Source organism: Bufo bufo, chromosome 8, assembly GCF_905171765.1.
Source record: "Bufo bufo chromosome 8, aBufBuf1.1, whole genome shotgun sequence".
Classification (NCBI taxonomy): domain Eukaryota; kingdom Metazoa; phylum Chordata; class Amphibia; order Anura; family Bufonidae; genus Bufo; species Bufo bufo.
Genome location: NC_053396.1, coordinates 74,803,746 through 74,830,267, shown reverse-complemented (window position 1 = coordinate 74,830,267; position 26,522 = coordinate 74,803,746). Strand labels below are relative to the sequence as shown.

At 42.5% G+C, this 26,522-nt stretch overlaps 1 long non-coding RNA gene across 1 annotated transcript; it reads right to left on the bottom strand.

The window, feature by feature from the left end:
• Nucleotides 1-526: 526 nt before the first annotated feature.
• Nucleotides 527-23,563, bottom strand: LOC120978230. The gene is made up of 4 exons (XR_005774037.1): nt 23,451-23,563; nt 15,542-15,549; nt 5,605-5,608; nt 527-537 (listed from the first exon to the last, which is right to left on the bottom strand). It is a non-coding gene; the product is annotated as an uncharacterized LOC120978230 (long non-coding RNA).
• Nucleotides 23,564-26,522: the final 2,959 nt, after the last annotated feature.

Sequence of the window (26,522 nt, the reverse complement as noted above, 5' to 3'; positions counted from 1 at the left end):
TGCCAGAAGCCTGACTAATAAAACTGGGGAGCTGGAATTAGTGATGTGTGAGGAGAACTATGACATAGTGGGTATAACTGAGACATGGCTGGATGATAGCTATGACTGGGCAGTTAATGTACAAGGTTACAGTCTGTTTAGAAAGGATCGTCAAAACCGGAGAGGGGGAGGGGTTTGCCTTTATGTAAAGTCTTGTCTAAAGGCCACACTCCGTGAAGATATAAGTGAGGGACATGAACATGTGGAGTCACTGTGGGTAGAGATACATGGAGCTAAAAACAATAATAAATTACTAATAGGAGTTTACTGTAAACCACCTAATATACCAGAGTCCACAGAAAATCTACTACTAAACGAGATAGACAAGGCGGCAAATCATAATGAGGTGGTAATTATGGGGGACTTCAACTACCCAGATATAGACTGGGAAACGGAATCTTGTATATCTCATAAGGGAAACAGGTTTTTGGCAATAACCAAAGACAATTACTTCTACCAACTGGTTCAGGACCCGACTAGAGGGACGGCCATAATGGACTTCGTATTAACCAATAGGCCTGACAGAACAACAGACGTGCAGGTTGGTGGATACCTGGGAATCAGTGACCATAAAGTAATAACCTTCCAATTATCATTCAAAAGAGCGTTTCTACAGGGAGGAACAAAAATACCAAACTTCAAAAAAGCTAAATTTAGCCAACTAAGAGGCCATAGGCCTAACTAACTGGGACAATGTCCTCAAAAATAAAAATACAGCCACAAAATGGGACATCTTTAAAAACATCCTAAAATCTCATTGTGAGAGGTACATACCGTATGGGAATAAAAGGTTAAGGAACAAAAAGAAACCAATGTGGATAAATAAATAGAACTGTAAAGAAAGCAATAAATGACAAAAAGAAAGCATATAAATCACTAAAACAGGAGGGTAGCACGGAAGCACTGAAAAATTATAAGGAAAAAAATAGAACATGTAAAAAACAAATAAAAGCGGCCAAACTAGAGACCGAGAGATTAATTGCCAAAGAGAGTAAAACTAACCCTAAAATGTTCTTCAATTATATAAATGTTAAAAAGTATAAATCTGAAGGTGTCGGCCCTTTAAAGAGTAATGAGGGGGGAATCGCAGAGAGCGACGAGGAGAAAGCAGAGCTGTTAAATATTTTTTTCTCCAATGTATTCACTGAGGAAAATAAACTGTCAGATGACATGCAGAATGTAAAAATAAATTCCCTATTAAAAGTGTCCTGTCTGACCCAGGAAGAAGTACATCAGCGACTTAAAAAGATTAAAATAGACAAATCGCCAGGACCGGATGGCATACACCCCCGTATCCTAAGGGAATTAAGTAATGTCATAGCCAGACCCTTATTTCTGATATTTGCGGACTCTATACTGACAGGGAATGTCCTACAGGATTGGCACATGGCAAATGTGGTGCCAATATTCAAAAAGGGTCCAAAAACAGAGCCTGGAAACTATAGGCCGGTAAGTTTAACATCTGTTGTGGGTAAACTGTTTGAAGATTTTCTGAGAGATGCTATCTTAGAGCATCTCAACGGAAATAAGCAAATAACGCCATATCAGCATGGCTTCGTGAGGGATCGGTCATGCCAAACTAATTTAATCAGTTTCTATGAGGAGGTAAGTTCTAGACTTGACAGCGGCGAATCAATGGATGTCGTATATCTGGACTTCTCCAAAGCATTTGACATTGTACCACATAAAAGGTTAGTATATAAAATGAGAATGCTCGGACTGGGAGAAAACGTCTGTATGTGGGTAAGTAACTGGCTCAATGATAGAAAACAGAGGGTGGTTATTAACGGTACACACTCAGATTGGGTCACTGTCACTAGTGGGGTACCTCAGGGGTCAGTATTGGGCCCTATTCTCTTCAACATATTTATTAATGATCTTGTAGAAGGCTTGCATAGTAAAGTATCAATTTTCGCAGATGACACTAAACTGTTTAAAGTAATTTACACTGAAGAGGATAGTATACTACTACAGAGGGATCTGGATAGATTGAAGGCTTGGGCAGATAAGTGGCAGATGAGGTTTAACACTGACAAATGTAAAGTTATGCACATGGGAAGGAATAATGCAAGTCACCCATACATACTAAATGATAAAACACTCGGTAACACTGACATGGAAAAAGATCTAGGAATTTTAATAAACAGCAAACTAAGCTGCAAAAACCAGTGTTAGGCAGCTGCTGCCAAGGCCAATAAGATAATGGGTTGCATCAGAAGGGGCATAGATGCCCGTGATAAGAACATAGTCTGTCATATATCTTCTATATGAAAAAGAATCTTCATATAAAAGAGAGGATAAAAAAAATATAAAAATATATTATCCTTCAGGTGGACATAAAAACGCCTCTAAGTTCTTTTTATCAAGTATCTTAATTTGATTTGTGCAAGCAGTGAAACAAAGGAACAATTGTATATGCAAAATATATAATAGTTTATTATAAAAACAAAGAATATAAAAACAATACAACTGCAAAACAAATGATGAAGTTACAACGTAATATCCAAAATGTACCACACGGTGGTGTGAACACACCCCTATCTGATCAGCACAGTATGATTTATTGATACATGACAACCAGTGTCATACTTTTAGCAAACGGGCTTATATACCAAGAGAAACTTAGGATCTTCTGTTATCAAACAGGCTATAACAATAAAACACGGATTTACAGGAAAATAACTGTTATCCCTTGACTCTGTTTTCCTATGACCAATCAAAAATATATGATATTAATATGATAAAATATTCAGCTCGGCAATCAGGCTAAGGAAAATAATTTCCCAAGGATTTGGTCCTCTTTTCAAATAATGTCAGATCTTCCATTAACAATATGCATCTTTGCTAAGAGAATAATCAGCATTATGGAGGCGCCTAACACTATATATTCCCTCAGTATGGGAACTCTTGACTATATACCGAGAGAAATATCTTATTAATATCATGAGTAGTAGGCAAAATATACGTTACCGGGTCAAAGGTAGACAGAGTTCAGATGGGACCAGTTCTGAAGAACTTTCCTAGTAATCCAAAAAAAAAATAATCCAAGTTTCTTCTGGTAAAGTTTTCTTTTTTTTTCTCTTGCTCATCTCCCTGCTACTCCGCACACGAGTAATTATTCCCCCCCTTATCTAAGAATCATCCCCTTTAGATTATGGATTCCCAATCAGGTAGGGTGGGTGTATTCGCATGCTAATAACCTCATGACGTGATCTCAACTCCTAAAATGGTATAGAGCAAATAATGAAATAATATAATGTTGCCCATCTGCCTCCAGATGGCACTGCGGTACTGTAGGTGAATATAACAACTTTTTAAGCATTAAAATTAAATATCTAATAATACTTTCGCAGGACCTCATTGACCTTCCTACCATAAATCACTGAGGAAGGTTTTTTCCTTACACTTTTAATTACCTATATCCTGGATTTGTCGGAGAGTTGTCTTCTCTTATCTTTTGAAATATGGGTTGACTTGATGAAAATTTTATGTAGCGGCTTTGATGCTGGGCATCGGAACTTGTAGATTTCACTTATGTACTCCCATGAATAACTATTGTTTTGAAATCCAATTAACTTAAACTTACTTGTTTCTGTAGTTGTTTCTTCTAAATGGTAAATACATGGTATAACATATATATAAATCGATACATTGTTACACATAGATAACACATTATGTGAATTATTGATTAACATATGTTGTAAACTAAATATACCATACAGAGATATATATATATAATATATGAATATATAAATTGAAGCTCATACAGCAGGTGTGCTCCAAGGACATGAGTCCTTATCAAGTAACCCCGTCCCCTCCAGACAGACATGTTTCAGGGAGTTGATTTACTCCTTAACAGATGGTCTCATATCTGTAGCACTAACTTTTAATACAATGCCCGTTTATGTTTGCAATTATATATATTTTTTTTATAGACTGAACTTGCCATGAACTCATCTTGGCCTCCTCAGCCACATAATATAATTTTGGTTCAAGCTGATCTTATTCTTAAAGGCAATGAGATGAGCATTCATTTTGATTATAATGTCATTAGATAATATTGTATACGTATGAAAATGCACAACAAATCCCCCTTCATTCCAAAATATTCCATAACGTGTGAATGTGTTTGGAATGCATAAAAGGGCTTTTCAAATGTCTTCTTCTAAAGGTTGGGTGCGTGAACCTTGTTTGTACCATAACTTGGCCAAAGTCTTTTTGAAGAATCTTATCCAACGCACCACTTGGATGGTTAACAAACTTAACCATCCTATTATGATGATAAACAATATGCCCCATATATAATCTCCCCCCCATGTCCAAACGGAGGGATACAATATATCATTGTCTGCTGGCGAATACTGAAATGTGTCCATGGTGACGTTGTCCTTCCTGATTACCATTCGAATAGTATGGCTAGGTTTGTTATCTAGCAAAAATCTTAAGTCTGGGTTTATGGCAATCTCCTGGTTTTGGAAGGCATCAATACTCTCCACTTCTCCCTCAATGTCCTCTAGGTCAACAGGATATAGAGTACGATTTCCAATCATAATCCTGGAATTTTGAGGTACTTTTATAATGGATACACGAGAAGGCAGGGCGATGACTTTCACCATTACGTGGTCATTTGAGAAAACAGTCATGTCTGGTAGGCGAGTACTAACAAGCCACTTATTTTTAATTAAGACCGCATTTACCACGTTTCCCTCCTCGATTTTTGACAGGGTCACCTGGCACTTTTCTGATCCATGTTTCTCGTATTCGAGGCCACACAACGCGTTAGTCGCATCATAGTTAAATGGATCACCCTCGCATTGAAAATTGTTGTCCCGGAACATCACACAATTATCCAGAATTGGGACAGAAAACCACTCCGGTTTCCATGGTTGGTATGCTACAATATCAGGAGCTTGGATTCTAACGTGAATGTTCTCTTTCCAGGTGCCTACGTTATGAATCTTTTTCATCTGGTATACATTGTTCTTAGTAACAACGGGAATCGACAATAAGAAACAAATCTCCATTTTTATGGGATCGACATATAATGGTATGGCAATTCCCATGTTGAACGCTAGGTTCAATTGAATATCTTCTATCTTATCCTTACTGATGTTCTGTAGCATCCTACGAATGACGTCATAGGATACGAAATAAAGGGGAATGCGTCCTTCCCTCAGATCTTGCATCCCACTCTGCACTTCGTCATGGTAAACTTGAGTTTGAAAGTCAATACGCTCTTTCAATAATATAAGCTCCTGTTTAAATTGTTCATTACTTTTGTGCAGATTTATTGAATGAGATAGCAATTCAGAGTGTAAATTTGTGGTGACGACAGTATCTTGCACAACAGTATATAAATCAGATAAATGTCTCTTCTGCTTCTCCATCTCCGCATGTATACTTAATAGGTTACTCTTCAATGAACCGATCTCAAGTTCCAATGTTTTGATAGAGATGGAATTGGCAACTGTTACACCTGTGGCAATGACAGCGCCTATTACGCTAAAAATTACAGCGGCTACGATTGCAGAAATGAATCGCTTTGGTCTTTGGTTTGTAGAAAACGGCTCTCTGGTCAAGGTTTTTCTTGCTTGCTCCAGGATTTGCGTAACCCGTTCTTGGGAATATCCGATGTGCGTCTGGTACCAGGCTTGGATTTCCGGCGACATGATTTCAGACACGTTGAATTGTCTTTCAACGAAAACGCGTGGATCCAGACTGATGTAGATCTTTTGGGATAGAATCCTCTTGTTCGTCAGTATGAATCCTGCGGTGTCCTGCAGCATGATCCCGGATGAAGGACCTGGCACAGCAATCGGCTCAGTGTGGAACTCCTTTCCCAAGATTAGGATGATATAAACGATGGCGATCATCTTAGTCGGCATCTTGTACCTATAAAATTGTATGACACATGTGAATACATACATCTTTCACTTTTTATCCTGCAAGAAAAGAGTTAATGCTATCATGTATCTTTGATTGGCATAGGTTCTTTTTTGAACAGAGCAAGTTCTCAGTTTTTAGAGGCAAGTTAAGAGATGTTTTGTTACGGAGGAAACACACATGAGGATGGTTAGTATACATGTTTGTTCATACAATACCAAATCCTGGTTTCCGTCTTTAGCTGGAACCGTAAAATCTCTTCACTTCTCTTCATCCAATTCCTTCTATCTCGCGAAGTCGTGAGCTAGGATGACAGATACGTAACTGGTTAATGTGCACCCATTTTTCTACAAATTCATCCCCCTTAGGGATTTTTATCTTGTAGACCACAGGTGACAACTTGTCAGTGATGACATAAGGTCCTTTCCAGGAAGGTAAGAACTTTCTCTCCTTCACTTGATCCCGAGCGAAGTTATAGAGATAAACCTGATCGGAAATTTGATACTCCTTCTGTGTAGTCTTCAGATCGTAGTATGTCTTAGCACTTATTGCGGCTTTCTCTATATTCCTCTGGGCGAATGCAAACGCATGTTGAAGGTGCTTGCGTAGATTTTCCACATATTGATGAGATGTTGTAGCATTTATTAGATTGTGGTCTGTTGTCCGGTATAGCAAATGTTGGGGTAATACCATCCTCCTGCCTGTGATCATTTCGAAGGGAGAAAGTTTGGTTGCTGCGCTTGGGGTGGCCCTGATGGCCATAAGAACCAAAGGCAATTTGACATCCCAGTCCTTACCGGATTCATTGACAAATTTTTTTAGAATGTTCACAATGGATTGGTTGTAGCGTTCCACTCCACCACTAGAGGCTGGCCGATAAGCTATATGTAGCTTCCTTTTTACCCCCAGTATCTCCCACATCTTTGTCATCACCTCACTAGTGAAATGACTTCCACGATCGGACTCGATGCGTTGGGGAAGACCAAACCTGGAAAATATGTGGTTAATGAGAAGAGATGCACATACGCTTGAACTGCATGTTTTACAAGGCAAACATTCCACCCATTTTGTGAACAAGCAAGTCATGGTTAGCATGTATCTGTTGCCTTTTGATGAGGTTGTTACTGGTCCAATGAAGTCAATTTGGATGTCCGACCATGGCATGGACATCCCCCTTTTCATCAGCGGCGCTCGATGAGTGGGTGTCTGTGGCTGGAATTGAGGACAGATTAGGCATCCTTGACAATACGTGCGAACATCTTGCAACATATGTGGCCAATAAGCGTAGTCCCGTAACAATTCGTATGTCAACTTCTCACCTCGGTGACCAGCTGTCGGGGCATCATGGGCATGTTGTAGCATCAAACCTCGGTATGTTGCGGGTACTACCCATTGCGTGATACCATTCTTCGAGGTCCTAATTAACAATCCATCCTGCAACGAGAATTGGCACTTACCCTTCATCATAATCCGCAACTCCTCTTTGCCATCGCAATCTTCCGTATTTATGGGACAATTCTGTGGATCTTCAATGTGTTTATAAAAAGCACCAACAATTGTATCCCCCTTTTGGCTCATGATGAGATCCTCACTAGGGGACTCTTGACTCCATTGCAAAACATTGGCTTCAGTCCCCTTTTGGGCCTGACTTCTTGTTGTTGCATCCACTTGAATAGTTCCCATGAGATCATCCACATCCAAAACTTCTCCATTGATGGCTGCTTGTTTAGCGAGGGAGTCTGCCAGGTCATTTCCTTCCTTGTCCATACCTGGATATTTTGAATGACCCTTTACCTTCTTCCAGTAAATTGTAAGATTGTGGGTAATAACCATTTTATCGATTTCACAAAACATCTTACCATGCTTGATTGGCTTGTTATTACTTCTCATCATGTTGGATCTTTTCCATCCGGGGAAATACTCCACAAAGCTATTACGAATATAGTCAGAATCTGTGATTATAGAAAACTCTTTAATATCATATTTGATAGCCATTTGTACGGCTTTGTACACAGCAGTGAGTTCTGCGACTTGGCTACTTTTGGGGCCAATTTTGTATCCGACGGATATGTCCGGGAATATATTATTCCATGCAATTCCGACACCTGCAACCAGTGTACGCTCATTTCCTACATCTGTATGGAAAGAACAACCGTCTACATATACATATGGTAATGATTTGCAGTACTCCTCTTCATAAGATTTATATGGAGATGATGATTGTTCCTCCAAGAAATCACTTTCTGGTGACTTACCTCCCTGTTCCGCGTTGGAACAATCATGCAGTTCAGCTAGTCCTTGAGCAACTGGGTTCTTATTATTTTGTTTATACCTGATCTCCAATGGCCATCCCATTAAGGACATCGTCCAGGCGGTTATCCTGCTGTTTGACAGATTTCCATCCTTGATCCTGTCACTTTGTAAATATTGCAGTGGTTGATGTGCAGTTTCCACAATGATCTTTTCACCTTGAATAAAACTCCTGAAATATTGTAAAGCCCACACAGTTGACAGTAATGCTTTCTCACAACTGTTGAATTTTACCTCAACCGGTGATAAGGATTTGCTGGCATAGGCGATGATCTTGTTCAGGTTTTCCTTTTTCTGGAAAAGGACTGCACTCATGCTTTTGTCAGTAAAACCTGTTTCCACGAAGAAAGGTTTTCCACCTTCTGGATATGCAAGGCATGGGGCCTGGACAAGCTTGGCCTTGAGTTCATTCACAGCTTGCTCATGACGCTCACTCCATTCCCATTTCACTCCTTTCTTCAGCAACTGCAAAAGAGGTTTTGTAATTTCTGCATAATTATCTATAAACTTACGGGAATAGTTCATCATGCCCAAGAAGGATCTCAACTCCTTGAGATTGGTAGGTGACTTGGTGTTGATCACTGCTTCCACCTTCTTCTTCTGTGGGTTGATTCCATCAGCAGTGATTTCATGACCTAAGAAATTTACCTTGGCACGACACCATTGAGCCTTCTGCAAAGAAAGTTTCACACCAGCTTTTTTAAGTTGGGTTAGTACATGCTTCAGTTCTACAATGTGTGCCTCAAAAGTTGTGCTTTTGATTAGAATGTCATCCACATAGGATAAGGTACCTCGTTCAGTGGCATCAGGCATTGCCTTATGCATGAACACAGCAAATTCATGGCCCGCATTTATGTACCCGAAGGGTAGTCGGGTCCATGCATATTGTGTCTTTCCAAATGTAAAGGCCAGTTTGTACTGATCCCTTTCGTCCACTTTAATCGTCCAATATCCTTGTGCACAGTCAAGGGCGGTGAAAATTTTGGATCCTTGAATGTGCGCCAAACACTGGTCAATGTATGGCACGGGCCATCCGGACATGTAAACACGTTTGTTCAATTGTCTTAGGTCTGAGCAGAGACGAAATTGACCGTTGGGTTTGAGGACTCCAAGTATAGGATGGTTGAACGAGCTATGTATCGGACGGATGATGCCCCTCTTCTCCAGGTTTTTGACGATTTCCGATAGGGACTCGTAAGCCGCCAGCGGAAGTCGGTATTGTTTGACAAAGACAGGGGGTGCATCAGGATCTGTCTGGATTCTTGCGACATGCAGGTCTGTTTTCCCACAATCATAAGAATCCTTGGCAAACATGTCCTGGAATTCTGTGAAGAGCTCCTTTAGCTGTTGACGCTCTGACTCATTGGAGCATGCGTTAGCTATAGAGATTTGCTCTTCCACCCGTTCCTGAAATTCTGGAAAGATTTCAGGTTGACTTAACTCGTAAGTTTCTTCAAGCTCACTGGTTAAATCATTTTGGGTATAGCGTACCTTATCCTTTCCTTGTTGGCATGACTCGTACTCCTTTTCATCGATCTCCTGGTTGAAAACCAATGATGACTCTTCGATGTGGCATGTACCTTCTTCAGAACTGAAAGGATAAACAGAGTGGATATTGAATAACCCCTCAGGTGTTGAGGAAAAATATTGTTCCAATATTTGTTCTTCTGTTAGGTATTCATCAGGAATAAGTCCAATTACATCATTCTGGAACCCAAAAGTATAGTATTCCGAATCCATAGCTAGACCAATTACTGTGTTCTTCTGCAGGGATATGCTATGGGGAGCCATGTTATGGATTATCATGTGCAATGGATCCTGATGGATGTTAATTATAGGAGTGGGTTTTACCTGTAGGCCGAGTTTCTGCATCCGGTTGGACAAACAGATCAAAGCGTCTGCGTTCTTCAGAGTTTGTCCCTTTTTCACTTGAATGGGAAGAAGAAATGGTTTACATCCTTCAGGGATTCTAACCTCCTCGGCAACCATGATACTCACGGCATAGGGCATCTGTTGTCCCCATCTCAAGGCTTGCTTCACATCCTGGAATCCCTCTGGGTCTCCCGGTAATCTGGACCAGAGGGTATTATTTACCAGATCGATCTGCACGGCAAATCGGTGTAGAAGGTCATTACCCATATATATCTGATGCCGTGGTTCATTCAACACGATGAAAACGTGTTCTGTAGTCTTACTTCCTATGGAGATAGACAAAAGACATTTTGCAACCACATTATGACTCTGGGAATCTCCATCCAGATCATGAACCCATTGTTCCTGTGGAGAGGAATTTTTTATCATTTTAGGATTGGTGACCTGTTTTAAGAGTCCTAAGCTTATGTAGCTGGCTTCGGATTTCAGATCCAACTTGGCATATTTCACCCGGGCTATATTGTTCACCTGTATGGGAATCAATAAATTGTCATTGACCCTTTCAATCTGTACCATGGATTGAGTATATTTGGCCAGGTCCGCGACTTTGTGACTTCCCCCTTCAAGGGAAATAGTCAATACATCCTCATCCAGGGTTATCTTCTCGATTCTGTCCTTCTGGATAGTAATGATATGAGCGGCACCGTTGACAGCTTCCTCGGGCTTACCATTTTTCAGGATCGTGACATCCGGCGTTTGACTGTTCCTAAAATGAACTTCAACAGAGTTAGGCCTTTCTTCAATCACATGACAACTGTGTTGTGTTTGTGCATTGCAAGAATAATCATAGGCAATGGGTGCCTTTACCTGAGTCCAGACTGCTTCATTAATGAAGTCTATTATGGAGCTCAACCTTTTCAGAAGGTCAATTCCTATGATCAGTCGATCATATGGAAGGTCCACAATCAGTGTGGGGTGTTTAATCGTCTTCTTGCCAATTTTGAATGTCAACCATGATGTACCTTTTACCTGCAAGGTGTCTCCACCTACACTTATCAGAGAGCCATCGAATGATTTCAATCTCGGTCTCTTTGCTGTTAAGTTCATAATTTGTTGGAAGTAACTGTATGATAAGATAGTTGCCTGTGATCCTGTATCAATTAAACCCCTGATCGGCCCGATATGTTCATCTTGAAGGTAGGAGTCCACAAAATATCGACCTTTGACCTGAAACAAATCACATAAAAAGTTAGGGTGAGTGTTCTTTTCCTGTTTTCTGAGAGCGTGACCTCTCTGCAGCGTCGCGACCTCTGGTGAATCTTTCACATTCCTGCTGCAGGGAGCAGGAGTAGTAGCCCCCACCTTAGGGGAATGCTGGATTAAGTCACAGATTATAGACGGTTCACAGCCTGACGTTGATACGATAGGATCACTTGTTGGAGAAGACACGGGATTGTATGGATCGACAAGATTAGTCTGCAAAATAGATAACATATTAGACACCTCCTCCCTGGCCCCAACTTTAGGGTCAGGAGCACTGCAAGGTAAAATATGATTAGAAATCAGTTTAGATTTTTCCTCAGCCACCTTGATTACCTTGCGTTGGCCTGGGTTCTGACCCTGCCCTATTTGTTTTATGGGGCTGAGCTGGGACCTGGAGTTGCCCCTAAAAAAGGTTCAGGCTGTTTCCCTTGGGACCCCTGGGACAACTTACTTACAATGTCATACAGCTGGGTCATTTGTTCAGCCAGCTGATCAAACCTGTTTGGTTTGCGTACATTTTGATTTTGTGGGGCGGCCTGGTTATTGGTGGGTGACCTACTTCTAGGTGAACTTGAGGGTTCCTGCCTATCTTCCCTTTGTTGTCTGGGCCTGTTGTTCCAATTCCTGTACCCCCCTCTATTGTTAAAGGGCCTGGATCCCTGGGGGCCCCTATTGTAATAGGGACGGTAGTTAGACCTTTCAGCACCAGAATTATCTCCCTCTGACCCATTGAGGTTTTGGGGTTTTATCTGTTTGGGTCCTACCTGTTGTTGCTGGGTTTGTTGGACAGGTCCTGTTGATTGAGGGTATTTACGTGGCTGCGTTTCAAATCCCAAGCTAGGGTTTACCTTAGCTTCAGCTACATTTTGCTCTGGGGACTTTTTGAACCTCCTCTCACCTGTTTCATGGCACTCACTGATATTATACATTGTGGTGGCAGCCGTCACCAACCTATCCAAGGGAGCTTCAATATCAAGATCTCTAGCTAGGCTAAGTTTGATCTGGGTTGGCATTGCATCATAGAACAGCTGCTTAAACTCTTCAGATTCCCAATTTGGGGACCTATATGCTAACCCATAGGCATTTTTAAGGACAGAGAGGAATTCCTGGGGGCTTTGATTGGGCCTACATGTAAGCTTATATATCTCACGTTTTGCAGCAGTAATGGTTCGGTAAGGTCCGAATTCTAATTTAATTTCATGCAAAACATCTTGCCAATTTTGAATTCCTCTATCCCTAAAGGAAGTAAAATAATGACGGTACCTGTCATCAAATGCCCATGGTAGGAATCTGATCCTGTCAACATCAGAGTACAACTTTAAAGAATCCATAGTGGATTCATACAGTTCTAAGTGGTTTGCTATTTGAGTAGAACCTTTCTTAGAGAACTTGGGCACAGTGGCATTCAGAAACTTAATGATGCTTGAGGAACTCTGATCTTTTTCTGAATACTGAGGATTTTTCTTTCTAGAGACCACTTCAGCATATGTTGGTCGCCTGGGACCCTGATCTTTCTTATGGGCAAACTCATGCTTGCGTGGTAGGGAATAAGACACACGCTTTCCCGTATCACTGTCAGAATTGTATGCACTTTGATCACTTCCATGAGACCCATATGGTGCAGGGGATTTAACCCTTGCATCTCTCTCCAGGGGAATGTGTGGAGAGAAACTTCCATGAGACACATATGGCGCAGGGGATTTAACCCTTGCATCTCTCTCCAGGGGAATGTGTGGAGAGAAACTTCTAGGGGCTTCTATGTCGCTGGCACCTAGTAAGGTGGTTACAGTTTGGAATGCCCGTTTTAATTGGGTTAATGCCTCCTGTCTAATCATGCCATCATTTCTTGGTGGCTTGTGGTCTGGAATGTAGTCTACTTTAAGAGCATATGACGACATGTCTAAATGTTGGGGCGTGAGATTTGGGGGGTCTGGAAATCCCTCAGTATCAGACGGATCTTGATCAATATCAATTATAGTATGGCTTGATTTGTCTGCCTGCTGAATTTTGGAATGCCGGAGATGTAACTCCTCTACGTCACTTTTTGCCCTTTGATACGCATCATGGCTGAGATCAAGGTTGTATTTTAAGTCCTTAATCTCGGTCTCTGCGACTTTGAGATTTGCTTTTAGCTGGGCTACATAGATCTCCATCTCCTGCACAGATTCACTTCTCTTTTGTGAGTGAGTACTGACCGCCAGTAATGCATATAATACAGGTGGCAATGTGCATAAAAGGTGTTGGTCCTTTTTGTTTTTATCTTGCAACACATCAATATATGTCAGGTATCTTTCAACCATGCCACCTAACTGCCATATATCCCCACGTTCTTCCTTGGCTTTTTCCTGTAGCTCATTAATCCATTCATTTATATCTTTATCAATTTTGTTCCGTGAGTGTACATATTCAACAACATTATGGATGAGCTGCGCTGGGCTGGGTGGACTGCCTGCTGTAGCATAGTCACTACCCGGGTCACTGCCTGTAACACCCATCTTTCTGATCAATAATCAATACACAGATGTAACACCACACTGGCCAAGAAGAAATGTGGAACCTTTCACTATTTGCACAATCAATTAAAGAATTACTCGATCTCGGTGCGGACCTCCATTTATGTCATATATCTTCTATATGAAAAAGAATCTTCATATAAAAGAGAGGATAAAAAAAATATAAAAATATATTATCCTTCAGGCGGACATAAAAACGCCTCTAAGTTCTTTTTATCAAGTATCTTAATTTGATTTGTGCAAGCAGTGAAACAAAGGAACAATTGTATATGCAAAATATATAATAGTTTATTATAAAAACAAAGAATATAAAAACAATACAACTGCAAAACAAATGATGAAGTTACAACGTAATATCCAAAATGTACCACACGGTGGTGTGAACACACCCCTATCTGATCAGCACAGTATGATTTATTGATACATGACAACCAGTGTCATACTTTTAGCAAACGGGCTTATATACCAAGAGAAACTTAGGATCTTCTGTTATCAAACAGGCTATAACAATAAAACACGGATTTACAGGAAAATAACTGTTATCCCTTGACTCTGTTTTCCTATGACCAATCAAAAATATATGATATTAATATGATAAAATATTCAGCTCGGCAATCAGGCTAAGGAAAATAATTTCCCAAGGATTTGGTCCTCTTTTCAAATAATGTCAGATCTTCCATTAACAATATGCATCTTTGCTAAGAGAATAATCAGCATTATGGAGGCGCCTAACACTATATATTCCCTCAGTATGGGAACTCTTGACTATATACCGAGAGAAATATCTTATTAATATCATGAGTAGTAGGCAAAATATACGTTACCGGGTCAAAGGTAGACAGAGTTCAGATGGGACCAGTTCTGAAGAACTTTCCTAGTAATCCAAAAAAAAAATAATCCAAGTTTCTTCTGGTAAAGTTTTCTTTTTTTTTCTCTTGCTCATCTCCCTGCTACTCCGCACACGAGTAATTATTCCCCCCCTTATCTAAGAATCATCCCCTTTAGATTATGGATTCCCAATCAGGTAGGGTGGGTGTATTCGCATGCTAATAACCTCATGACGTGATCTCAACTCCTAAAATGGTATAGAGCAAATAATGAAATAATATAATGTTGCCCATCTGCCTCCAGATGGCACTGCGGTACTGTAGGTGAATATAACAACTTTTTAAGCATTAAAATTAAATATCTAATAATACTTTCGCAGGACCTCATTGACCTTCCTACCATAAATCACTGAGGAAGGTTTTTTCCTTACACTTTTAATTACCTATATCCTGGATTTGTCGGAGAGTTGTCTTCTCTTATCTTTTGAAATATGGGTTGACTTGATGAAAATTTTATGTAGCGGCTTTGATGCTGGGCATCGGAACTTGTAGATTTCACTTATGTACTCCCATGAATAACTATTGTTTTGAAATCCAATTAACTTAAACTTACTTGTTTCTGTAGTTGTTTCTTCTAAATGGTAAATACATGGTATAACATATATATAAATCGATACATTGTTACACATAGATAACACATTATGTGAATTATTGATTAACATATGTTGTAAACTAAATATACCATACAGAGATATATATATATAATATATGAATATATAAATTGAAGCTCATACAGCAGGTGTGCTCCAAGGACATGAGTCCTTATCAAGTAACCCCGTCCCCTCCAGACAGACATGTTTCAGGGAGTTGATTTACTCCTTAACAGATGGTCTCATATCTGTAGCACTAACTTTTAATACAATGCCCGTTTATGTTTGCAATTATATATATTTTTTTTATAGACTGAACTTGCCATGAACTCATCTTGGCCTCCTCAGCCACATAATATAATTTTGGTTCAAGCTGATCTTATTCTTAAAGGCAATGAGATGAGCATTCATTTTGATTATAATGTCATTAGATAATATTGTATACGTATGAAAATGCACAACAAGTCCTACCACTTTACAAATCGCTAGTCAGACCACACATAGAGTACTGTGTACAGTTCTGAGTCCCTGTAAACAAGGCAGACATAGCAGAGCTGGAGAGGGTCCAGAGGAGGGCAACTAAAGTAATAACTGGAATGGGGCAACTACAGTACCCTGAAAGATTATCAAAATTAGGGTTATTCACTTTAGAAAAAAGACGACTGAGGGGAGATCTAATTAATATGTATAAATATATCAGGGGGCAGTACAGAGATCTATCCCATCATCTATTTATCCCCAGAACTGTGACTGTGATGAGGGGACATCCTCTGCGTCTGGAGGAAAGAAGGTTTGTACACAAACATAGAAAAGGATTCTTTACGGTAAGAGCAGTGAGACTATGGAACTCTCTGCCTCTGGAGGTGGTGATGGTGAGTACAATAAAGGAATTCAAGAGGGGCCTGGATGTATTTCTGGAGTGTAATAATATTACAGGCTATAGCTACTAGAGAGGGGTCGTTGATCCGGGGAGTTATTCTGATTGCCTGATTGGAGTCGGGAAGGAATTTTTTATTCCCCTAAAGTGGGGAAAATTGGCTTCTACCTCACAGGGATTTTTTTGCCTTCCTCTGGATCAACTTGCAGGATAACAGGCCGAACTGGATGGACAAATGTCTTTTTTCGGCCTTATGTACTATGTTACTTCACCACCAATGGACCTCCATGCGAGATCTGTGTGCCTTGTTGCGCTGTTTCGAGTACTCCACCAACATGGCCAGTGCCGATTACGCCGTTCTCAGCATTACTATCCCACTTCTATGCCTCCTTGAAAAAACGCTCCTGGCGATGATGGAAGAGGATGTGGCACAGGAGGAGGAGGAGGAGGAAGAGGGATCATTTCGTATGGTTTCCTGCCAGTGATTCACAAGTGGCTCCGAGAGTGGGTTCCTGCACCCACAAATGCCAGGTACACAATTGTCCAGCCAGGGCACAGTTCTGGAGGTTGACGAGGTGGAGGAGGAGGAGGAGGAGATGGAGGAGGAGGAACCTTGTTCACAGCAGGGTTGCACCCAGACTAGCTCATGGCCATCACTGGTGCATGGCTGGGGGGATACAGAGGACAGAGACGATACACCTCCCACAGAGGACAGCTTTTCGTTGCCTCTGGGCAGCCTGGCACACATGAGCGATTACATGCTGCAGTGTCTCCGCAACGACCGCTTCGGGCGATGATGGAAGAGGATGTGGCACATGAGGAAGAGGGACCATTTACAAGGGTTTCAGGCCAGTCATTCACAAGTGGCTCCGAGGGTGGGTTCCTGCACCAACATACGCCAGGTACACAATTGTCCAGCCAGGGCAAAGTTCTGGAGGATGACGAGGAGGAGATGGAGGAGTTGGAACCGTGTTCACAGCAGGTTTGCACCCAAACCAGTTCATGGGCATCACTGGTGCGTGGCTAGGGGGATACAGCGGACACAGACGATACACCTCCCACAGAGGACAGATTGTCGTTGCCTCTGGGCAGCCTGGCACACATGAGCGATTACATGCTGCAGTGTCTCTGCAATGACCGCCGAGTTGGCCACATTATAACTTGTGCTGATTACTGGGTGGACACGCTGCTGGATCCCCGTTACAAGGACAACGTACCGTCCTTAATTCCGTCACTGGAGCGTGATCGTAAGATGCGCGAGTACAAGCGCACGCTGGTAGACGCGCCGCTGATGGCATTTCCACCTGACAGCGGGGGTACAGTGGAAGCACAAGGCGAAGGCAGAGGAGGAGGAAGAGGTCGCCAAAGCACCTCAGAAGGCAGGGTAAGTATGGCCGAAATGTGGAAAAGCTTTGTCAGCACACCACAACAACCAGCACCACCAGCTGATATGGAACGTCTTAGCAGGAGGCAGAATTTCAGCAACATGGTGGAGCAGTATGTGTGCACACGCCTACACGTACTGACTGATCGGTCTGCCCCCTTCAACTTCTGGGTTTCCAAATTGGGCACATGGCCTTAGCTTGCCCTTTACGCCTTGGAGGTGCTGGCCTGCCCTGCAGCCTGTGTATTGTCTGAACGTGTGTTTAGCATGGCAGGGGGCGTTATCACAGACAAGCGCAGCCACCTGTCCACAGCCAATGTGGACAAGCTCACATTCATTAAAATGAACCAGGTATGGCTCCCACAGGACTTGTCCGTACCTTGTGCAGAATAGACATGTAAACCGTTCTTACCCAGCCATTGTTATACTCCAGCGCACTTTCTCATTGTTGTGTTTTTTATATTTCCCAAACCAAAAAACTGTGTTGGCTACCTCATCCTCCTCCACCGCCGCTTCCACCTACACCGCTACGTCCTCCTGTACCTCCTACTCCATGTGGACCTCCTAGATCAAGATTATAATTTTTTATTTTTAAGTATTTCATGTTATTTTAAACCATTTCACTAATTTGTCTGATACATTGTTGGGTGACATATCCCATATTTTTGGCTGTGATATACCCCTGCTCTACCTAGCGGACAAGGAAATACATTTCACTAATTCCTCTGTTACATTGTTGGGTGACATTCACCAATTTTTGGCTGTGATATACCCCTGCTCTACATAGTGGACAGGGAAATGCATTTCACCAATTCGTCTGTTATATTGTTGGGTGACAAATGCTCATCTTTTGCGCTAGAAAGTACATTTGCGGCCTACACTGCATTTAGGACAGTACGAATGGTGAGGCCAGAACAAGTACAGACAATAGTAGATTGGGTGGCTGACAGTGCCTCCAGTTCCTTCACATTGTCTCCCACCCAGTCCCCTGCTGAAAGATCAGAGTTCGCACCTACAGCCCATGGCCATCTGTCTTTCAACTCACCCACTTGCAAATTAGGCGAGCAGTCTGAGCCCCAAGTCATGCAGCAGTCTCTTATGCTTTTTGATGACTATGCTGGCAGGGTTTACGTGGGCCATCCACCTAGCCCTGCACCAGAAGTGAAAGAGATTGAGTGCACTTATGCCCAACCACTTATGTTTCAGGATGAGGACATGGGAAGACCACCGCAGCATGTCTCTGATGACGAAACACAGGTGCCAACTGTTGCGGCTTTCTGCAGTCTTCAGACAGACAAGGAGGGCAGGGGTAAAGAGTGGGTGGAAGATGATGTGGAGGATGATGAGGCACTAGACCCCACATGGAATCAAGGTCATGCGAGTGACATGTGCAGTTTGGAGGAAGAGGCGGTGGTCGCAAAGATGCACCAGTACAGCAAAAGAGGGAGCAGGGTGCAAAAGCATCTGTTACATTCTTGGGTGACATTTTACCATTTTTGCCGTGAATAAACCCCTGCTCTGCATAGGTGACAGGGACCTAAATTAAAAAAAAATCGTCTGTTACATTTTCAGGTGACTTTTTGCCGTGAATAAACCCCTGCTCTGCATAGTTGACAGGGACCGAAATTTTTAAAAATCGTCTGTTCCATTGGTGGGTGTCATTAACCAATTTTTGCCGATGAAAAACCCCTGCTCTGCATAGGTGACAGAGAATACATTTCTAAAATTTGTCTTTAAATTAATTGACGCGCGCTCCTTCCTTTCATTCGATCCTTCCGCTTTAACAACTTGTCCCACATTTCCGCTCAATCACTTTTCATCCATTGACCTCCCTTGGATGTGGTATCCCTTTCTCACGCTCCCTCTCCGCATGGAACCCTGATTCCTCGTTACCCGTGATCACCATGGTAGGCGCATAAAAGAACATCGAAAGTTGATAGGGAAGATATCCAATTGGATCGTGGACGTCATGGGGACGTGCGATCAGGCAGAAGTTATCTAGAGTCAACAAAGCGTCTGACGTTTCAAAACCTAAAATACCCCAGTGACATTCCCTGTAATTTTTTATTAATTATTCCAATAACAGGGCATCTTAAGAGTCCTGTATTGTTGTTTATCGTCACTACCTCCCTGAGTCGGGAGTGGGTAATTGCCGCGCACCCCCTCCTTTACTTTGATGCTTCTGCTTCAATAATTTGTCTAAAATTTCCGCTCGACCACATTTAATTTCATCCATTGACCTCCCTTGGATGTGGTATCCCTTTCTCAGGCTCCCTCTCCGGCAATGAACCCTGCTTCCCCGTTACCCGTGATCACCATGGTAGCGTATAAAAGAACATCGAAAGTTGATAGGGAAGATATGCAATTGGATCAAGGCCGTCACGGGGACGTGCGACATGGTTGAGCAGTATGTGTGCACACGCCTACACATACTGACTGATGGGTCTGCCCCCTTCAACTTCTGGGTCTCCAAATTGGGCACATGGCCTGAGCTTGCCCTTTACGCCTTGGAGGTGCTGGCCTGCCCTGCAGCCAGTGTATTGTCTGAATGTTTGTTTAGCACGGCAGGAGGGGGTTATCAAAGAGAAGCGCAGCCGCCTGTCCACAGCCAATGTGGACAAGCTCATGTTCATTAAAATGAACCAGGCAGGGATCCCACAGGACTTATCCGTACCTTGTGCAGAATTGACATGTATACCGGCCTCACCCAGCCTTTGATGTACTCTAGCACAATATCTCTGTATTTTATTTTTTATATTTCACAATTTTTTGGGGTCTACCCAGATTTGAAAAAAATAAATAAAAAAAAAAAAAATTAAAAATGAAAACCCAAAACCAGTGTTGGCTACCTCCTCCTCCACCTACACCGCCACATCCACCGCCTCCTCAACCTCCTACTCCATATGGACCTCCTCCTCCTAGATCAAGATTAGTATTTTTTTATTTTTACGTATTTTATGTTATTTCAAGTCCTTTCCCTATCCACATTTGTTTGCAGAGCACTTGCCATGCTCTTAACCACATTTTGCAGCCTTTACAGCCCTCTAGCCCTTTCCATGACTTTTTTAAAGCCATTTTAGTGCTCCAATGTTTAGGTCCCCATTGACTTCAATGGGGTTTGGGTTCGGGTCCTGAACTCAAACTTTTTTGTGAAGTTTGACCGAACCCGAACATCCAGGCGTCCGCTCAACTCTAGTTACTTAGTATAGCTAGTATCAGCTAGCTTTATTGGGAATAAGCATAGAGCTTGGGTGGGTGCTTATGCCCCACGATCCACTCCGAGTTTCACAGGTGGCCCATGTCCACAGTTCTCATTTAAAGGTCAGCTGCAATCCTCAGTGTTGGAGGAAGTCTCAGGAGAGATATGCCCCAGAGAAAAGACCTGCGTGATTAAAGGCTTGGCAACTGGCTGACCGTGAGGCTAAGTGAAGCCGGAGCTATCCTCTGGGTGAACAGGGACTTAAAGGTGAGATAGAGACCTATGTGTTAGTTAGAGCCCAGATGGGCAAGTCCTTACCTGTGCCTGCGCCGCGAGCCTGTCTGAAACAAATGCGGTCAGCGGGAGCAGGCAGTTCCAAGCACAGCCCGATAAAGGCCCCCGGCGGCTGTTCTCGGAACTGCCTGCTCCCGGTGACTGCATTTGTTTCAGACTGGCTCGCGGTGCAGGCACAGGTAAGGACTTACCTGTGCCTCGCCGGACTTGTGATTTAAGATGGCAGCCCGCATGTGTTTGCGGGGCGAACATGGCGAACTGGCCATCACTGAAATAGAGACACGAAGAAGTCTAACATGTGCAACTACAGCCTAAGTCCTCTTGTACACGATCGTATGTATTTTGCGGTCCGCCCAAAAAAATGGATGACATTCGTGTGCATTCCGTATTTTGTGTAACAGAACAGCTGGCCCCTAATAGAACAGTTCTATTCTTGTCCGTAATGCGGACAATAATAGGACATGTTTAATTTTTTTATGGAACGGAAATCCGGAAACGAAAATGCACACGGAGTATCTTCAGTTTTTTTTGTGGACCCATTGAAATATACGGTCCGCAAAAAAAAGGAATGGAAACGGAATGAAAATACAGTCGTGTGCAAGAGGCCTAATGTGCAGCAACAACAGGCTATGGCACAGCAGCAGGAAACTAATCATTTGTTGATGAAGCAGATTGCACACTTAGAGAGACTGCTGTGGCTCAACCCCAACAAGTGGAGTTAAGCCCCCCAGGCACTGATAATGTGAGGAGGGTTGTGCAGCGGGCCATGAAAAAGATGACACCTGATGATGACATTGTGGCCTATCTCACTGTGTTTAAGAGAGAGGCAGAAAGAGAGAGACTCCCAGATTCAGAGTGGGCAGAGGTGATTGCGCCATTTTAAACAGGGAAACCGCAAAAAGCCTACTATGACCTAAGCGAGCAGGATGTCCGGGACTATCGTAAGTTAACATTGGAGATCCTTGCTCGACTGGGAGTTACCCCAGCGGTACTTGTCCGGAGGGTGCACGACTGGAACTATAGTCTGGAAATGCCGGTCAGGTCGCAGATGTTTGATCTGGTCCATTTGGTGAGAAAATGGCTGGAGCTAAAGACATCTACACCGACTGAGATCATGGAGAAAGTGGTGGTGGACCATTATTTCAGCCCCTGAGGGAGGCCAGGGCCATTTCTAGGACGGGGCGGGCCGGGCGGCCGCCCGGGGCGCTGTCAGAAGGGGGGTGCGGCAGGGGCGCCCTCTTGTTGTCGTTCCTCTGTCTGTTACTCTCGTGCGCCCTGGCTCCCTCCCTCTGATCTCTCCTGCCCTGCGACTACGACCTGTGCCCGAGTCCTCTCTTATCTACCGTGTCCGTACGTACCTCCAGTCACTCAGCTCCGGTACGTGCGGGTGGTGCTCACTGACGTCACGCGCCTGCTCCTCCCACTAGGCGGCGCAGGCGAGTGACGTACAGTGAGTGAGTGAGCGCCACACTGCCTGCCTGTTACCGCCCGCCCGGAGCAGTGCTGAAAAGCAGCCTGCTGAGTGAGTGGCGAGCCTGAGTCTGTGGGACAGTGGGTCACTGGGTGGGTGTGTCACCATGACGTGACCGTCCGTGCAATGTGGTTACACCAAAAAATTTTTACAATGGGGAGACACTGTGGTCTGTGGGTGGGCATTAATTACAATGGGGGGCGGGGGCCACTGTGGGGGACATAAAAATGGCGGCCACTGTGGGAGACATGAAAATGGGGGCCACTGTGGGGGACATTAATTATAATAAGGATCACTATGGACATTATTTAGAATGGAGGCTGCTGTGGGTGTCATTATAACTGTATAATGTCTGATAGGCCTAGTCCTGAGCTGAGTTATATTACCCTGCCCGTGCCCTGTATAATAATGTACCCTGTTATGGGGGATCTGTGGATGGCACTGTTATGGAGGGGATCTGTGTATGGCATTGTTATGGGCAGGGTGATCTGTGGATGACACTGCAATGGGAGAGATCTGTGGATGACACATATAGCATAAGATGCTATATAGTGTCATCCATAGATCCCCCCATAGCATAGTCATCCACAGGTCCCCCTCCCCATAACATTGTCATCCACAGATCCCCCTCCCCATAACAGTGTCATCCACATCCCAGCGGGGTAATATAACTAAGGGGTATCAGGGTACATTATTATACAGGGGTAATATAACTCAGGAGGCCTATTAGGGCACATTATACAAGGGTAATATAACTTATATTTACCCTGTATAATGTCCCCTGATAGCCCTCCTCAGTTATATTACCCCTGTATAATAATGTACCCTTATACCCCTTAGTTATATTACCCCTTGTTACCTCATGTACAGAGTCCGAAGAGGAAGAACCAAAAAACCATACTGCCTAGTGGACGGCATGTTCTTAGACGTTGCCCCCCAGCCGAAGTGGTGTCCGAGATCCCCAAGGTCCAAGCCAAGTAATTGCAAGTTTTCATGTGGAGTATGTTTATGTTATACACATATAGCATACACTGTGCCACACAACATACAGTATACCTCTACATTGTGTAGGGGTTATACTGTTTATTGTACAGCATGGCACAGAGGTTATATTGTCCGGCATGGTGTAACCTCCATGCATTTTATGTACAGTATACAGTAATCCTTGCACTATGCCATACAATATACAGTATAATCCATACACCATGCTATACAATGTACATATAATCCATATACCATGCCAATATACAGCATAGTTCATACACCATGCTGTACAGCATATATTATAATCCTGTACATCTTGTATATACTGTACAGCATGGTGTATGAATAAAAGAAATAAATAAATGAATAAAAAGGTATCTCTGCATACCGCAATACTCTCGTATTTTATCTTATTTATATATACTTATTTAGTTTTTTTAAGGAGTATGATTAACTGGTGAAAATTATTAGTGCCCCCCCATTTTTGACTGTGTATCTTCTGTGCCCCCCCTGATAAATTTAATTTTTTCAGCAGCTACCCAGGTGGCAATACAGATTTAAATAGACTTTGAAAGGCTTTCCATCTGGACAAGGAAAGCTGGCGAATCTCGGTAGTCCTACCAGGCATACTACTTAGTATGTAAGTAACAACTACATTAGAACTTTACTTAAGTACCTAATTCTTTTATACAATTTTATTGTGTTTTTCCTTTGCAAGACCATTCAAAATGCCACCACCTACGCCTTCGGGCGCACAATTCCGCAAAAGGAAACAGAAAGAGAAGAGTGAAGATGAGAAAGGTGCTAAATTCATGGCTATGTTCTTGCAGAAGGAAAGTCCAGCAGCTAATCAAAATCAACAGAATCTTTCTACTGAAATTGCACCAAAAGAATCTGAAGGTCAGACCACTTCGTCACTTCAAGAACATGGTACTTCATCTGGACATGTGCACAGACATCAAGTAGTATGCTCTCTACACCAGAACCTGAAATATGTGGCCCAGAATTTACATCAGAAACTGAACAATCTGAACCAGAAAACGTAGATGCATTGTCCTGTCCTCAACCAGAAAGTAGTGTTGAAGAAAGGGATGCACCTGAACTCCCACAAAGTTCACAAAATAAGACAGCTTTCCCCAACCAAGATATTTTATTATGGCCAAAATCAATGAACAGTCGTATGCGAGACCACATTGTCTTGCACGAACCACAGCCCTTACCTGCTTCAAATTTTGTGTACCCCCAAGACAGGGACAACCGTCATTATTCATCATTCTATGGTTACGTTGTGCTACCAAACAAGGAGCAGGTACTTAGGCGATGGCTTCAGTACTCTGTTTCCGCAGACAGAGTTTACTGCTATAAATTGTTTGATCCTAATCCAAAATCTAAACTTGGAACTGAAGGCATTAACAACTGGAAACATGTTGGTGATTACATTTCATCTCATGAATTATCTAGTGCACATATAAAAGCGCGTCATTTGTGGATTGATGCAGAGAACAGCCTTAACAGATTTGCAAACCCAGATTACACAAGAACGTAATCGCTGGAGAGAAGTGTTGGAAAGAATTATAGCAGTAACTGTATATTTGGCAACTAATAATTTAGCTTTTTGGGGCTCATCAAATAAATTGTATACACCAAATAATGGACTTTTTCTTGGGCTTATCCAGCTTCTTGGTAAGTTTGAACCAGTAATGCGAGATCACTTAAAACGAGTTACCTCAAAAGAAGTCCATGCACATTACTGTGGAAATATAATCCAAAACAAAATAATCAACTTAATGGCCTCTCAGGTGAAAAACTGTATTTTAGAAAAAGCCAAAAAAGCAAAGTACTTTTCTGTGATGTTAGACTGCACACAGGATGCGAGTCATACAGAGCAACTATCGTACACCTTACGGTTTGTTGACAATCATAGTGAACATGTTGCAATAAGGAAGCACTTTATTGGCTATCGTCCTGCTAGTGACACATCTGGTAAAGGTCTTGCTAACCTCCTTTTAGAGGAAATTTCAAAATGCAGCCTGGATATGAACAATTGCCGAGGACAAGGATACGACAATGGTGCCAACATGGTTGGCATGAACAAAGGAGTACAGTCAAGAATCTTACAACAGTACCCTCGGGCATTTTTCAACCCATGCGGTTGTCATAGTTTAAATTTAGTTACTGGTGATGCTTCAAAGTCATCAGTGAATTCTGTCAATCTGTTTGGTGTTTTGCAGAGACTTTACACACTATTTGCCTCATCTTCTAAACGGTGGTGTATTATTAGTGATCATGTCAAGCATCTCACCCTGAAGAAAGTGTGTGCTACACGTTGGGAATGTCGAGTCGAGAGCTTAAAAACAGTAAGATATCAATATGTTGAAATTCATGATACTCTCTTAGATTTAGAAGAAAATTTTTATGATCACACTCTTGCTTCAGAAGCAAGATCTCTTTCTGCAATGATGAAGGACTTCAGCTTCATTGTCACTCTTATCATATGGTATGATCTTCTCTTTCAGGTACACATTGTGAGTAAATCCATGCAGTCCAGAGACATGGAAATAACTCGTTGTAATAATTTGTTACAAAATTGTACTGCATTTGTCAGGAAATTTTGGGATTCTGGATATGAATCTGCAAAGATTGCTGCCATAGAAATAGCCTTGGCCTTGGGCATTGAAGCACAATTTATGACTAGGGATGAGCGAATTCGAACTGTATAGTTCGGGTTCGTACCGAATTTTGGGGTGTCCGTGACACGGACCCGAACCCGAACATTTTCGTAAAAGTCCGGGTTCGGGTTCGGTGTTCGGCGCTTTCTTGGCGCTTTTTGAAAGGCTGCAAAGCAGCTAATCAACAAGCGTCATACTACTTGCCCCAAGAGGCCATCACAGCCATGCTACTATTGGCATGGCTGTGATTGGCCAGTGCAGCATGTGACCCAGCCTCTATTTAAGCT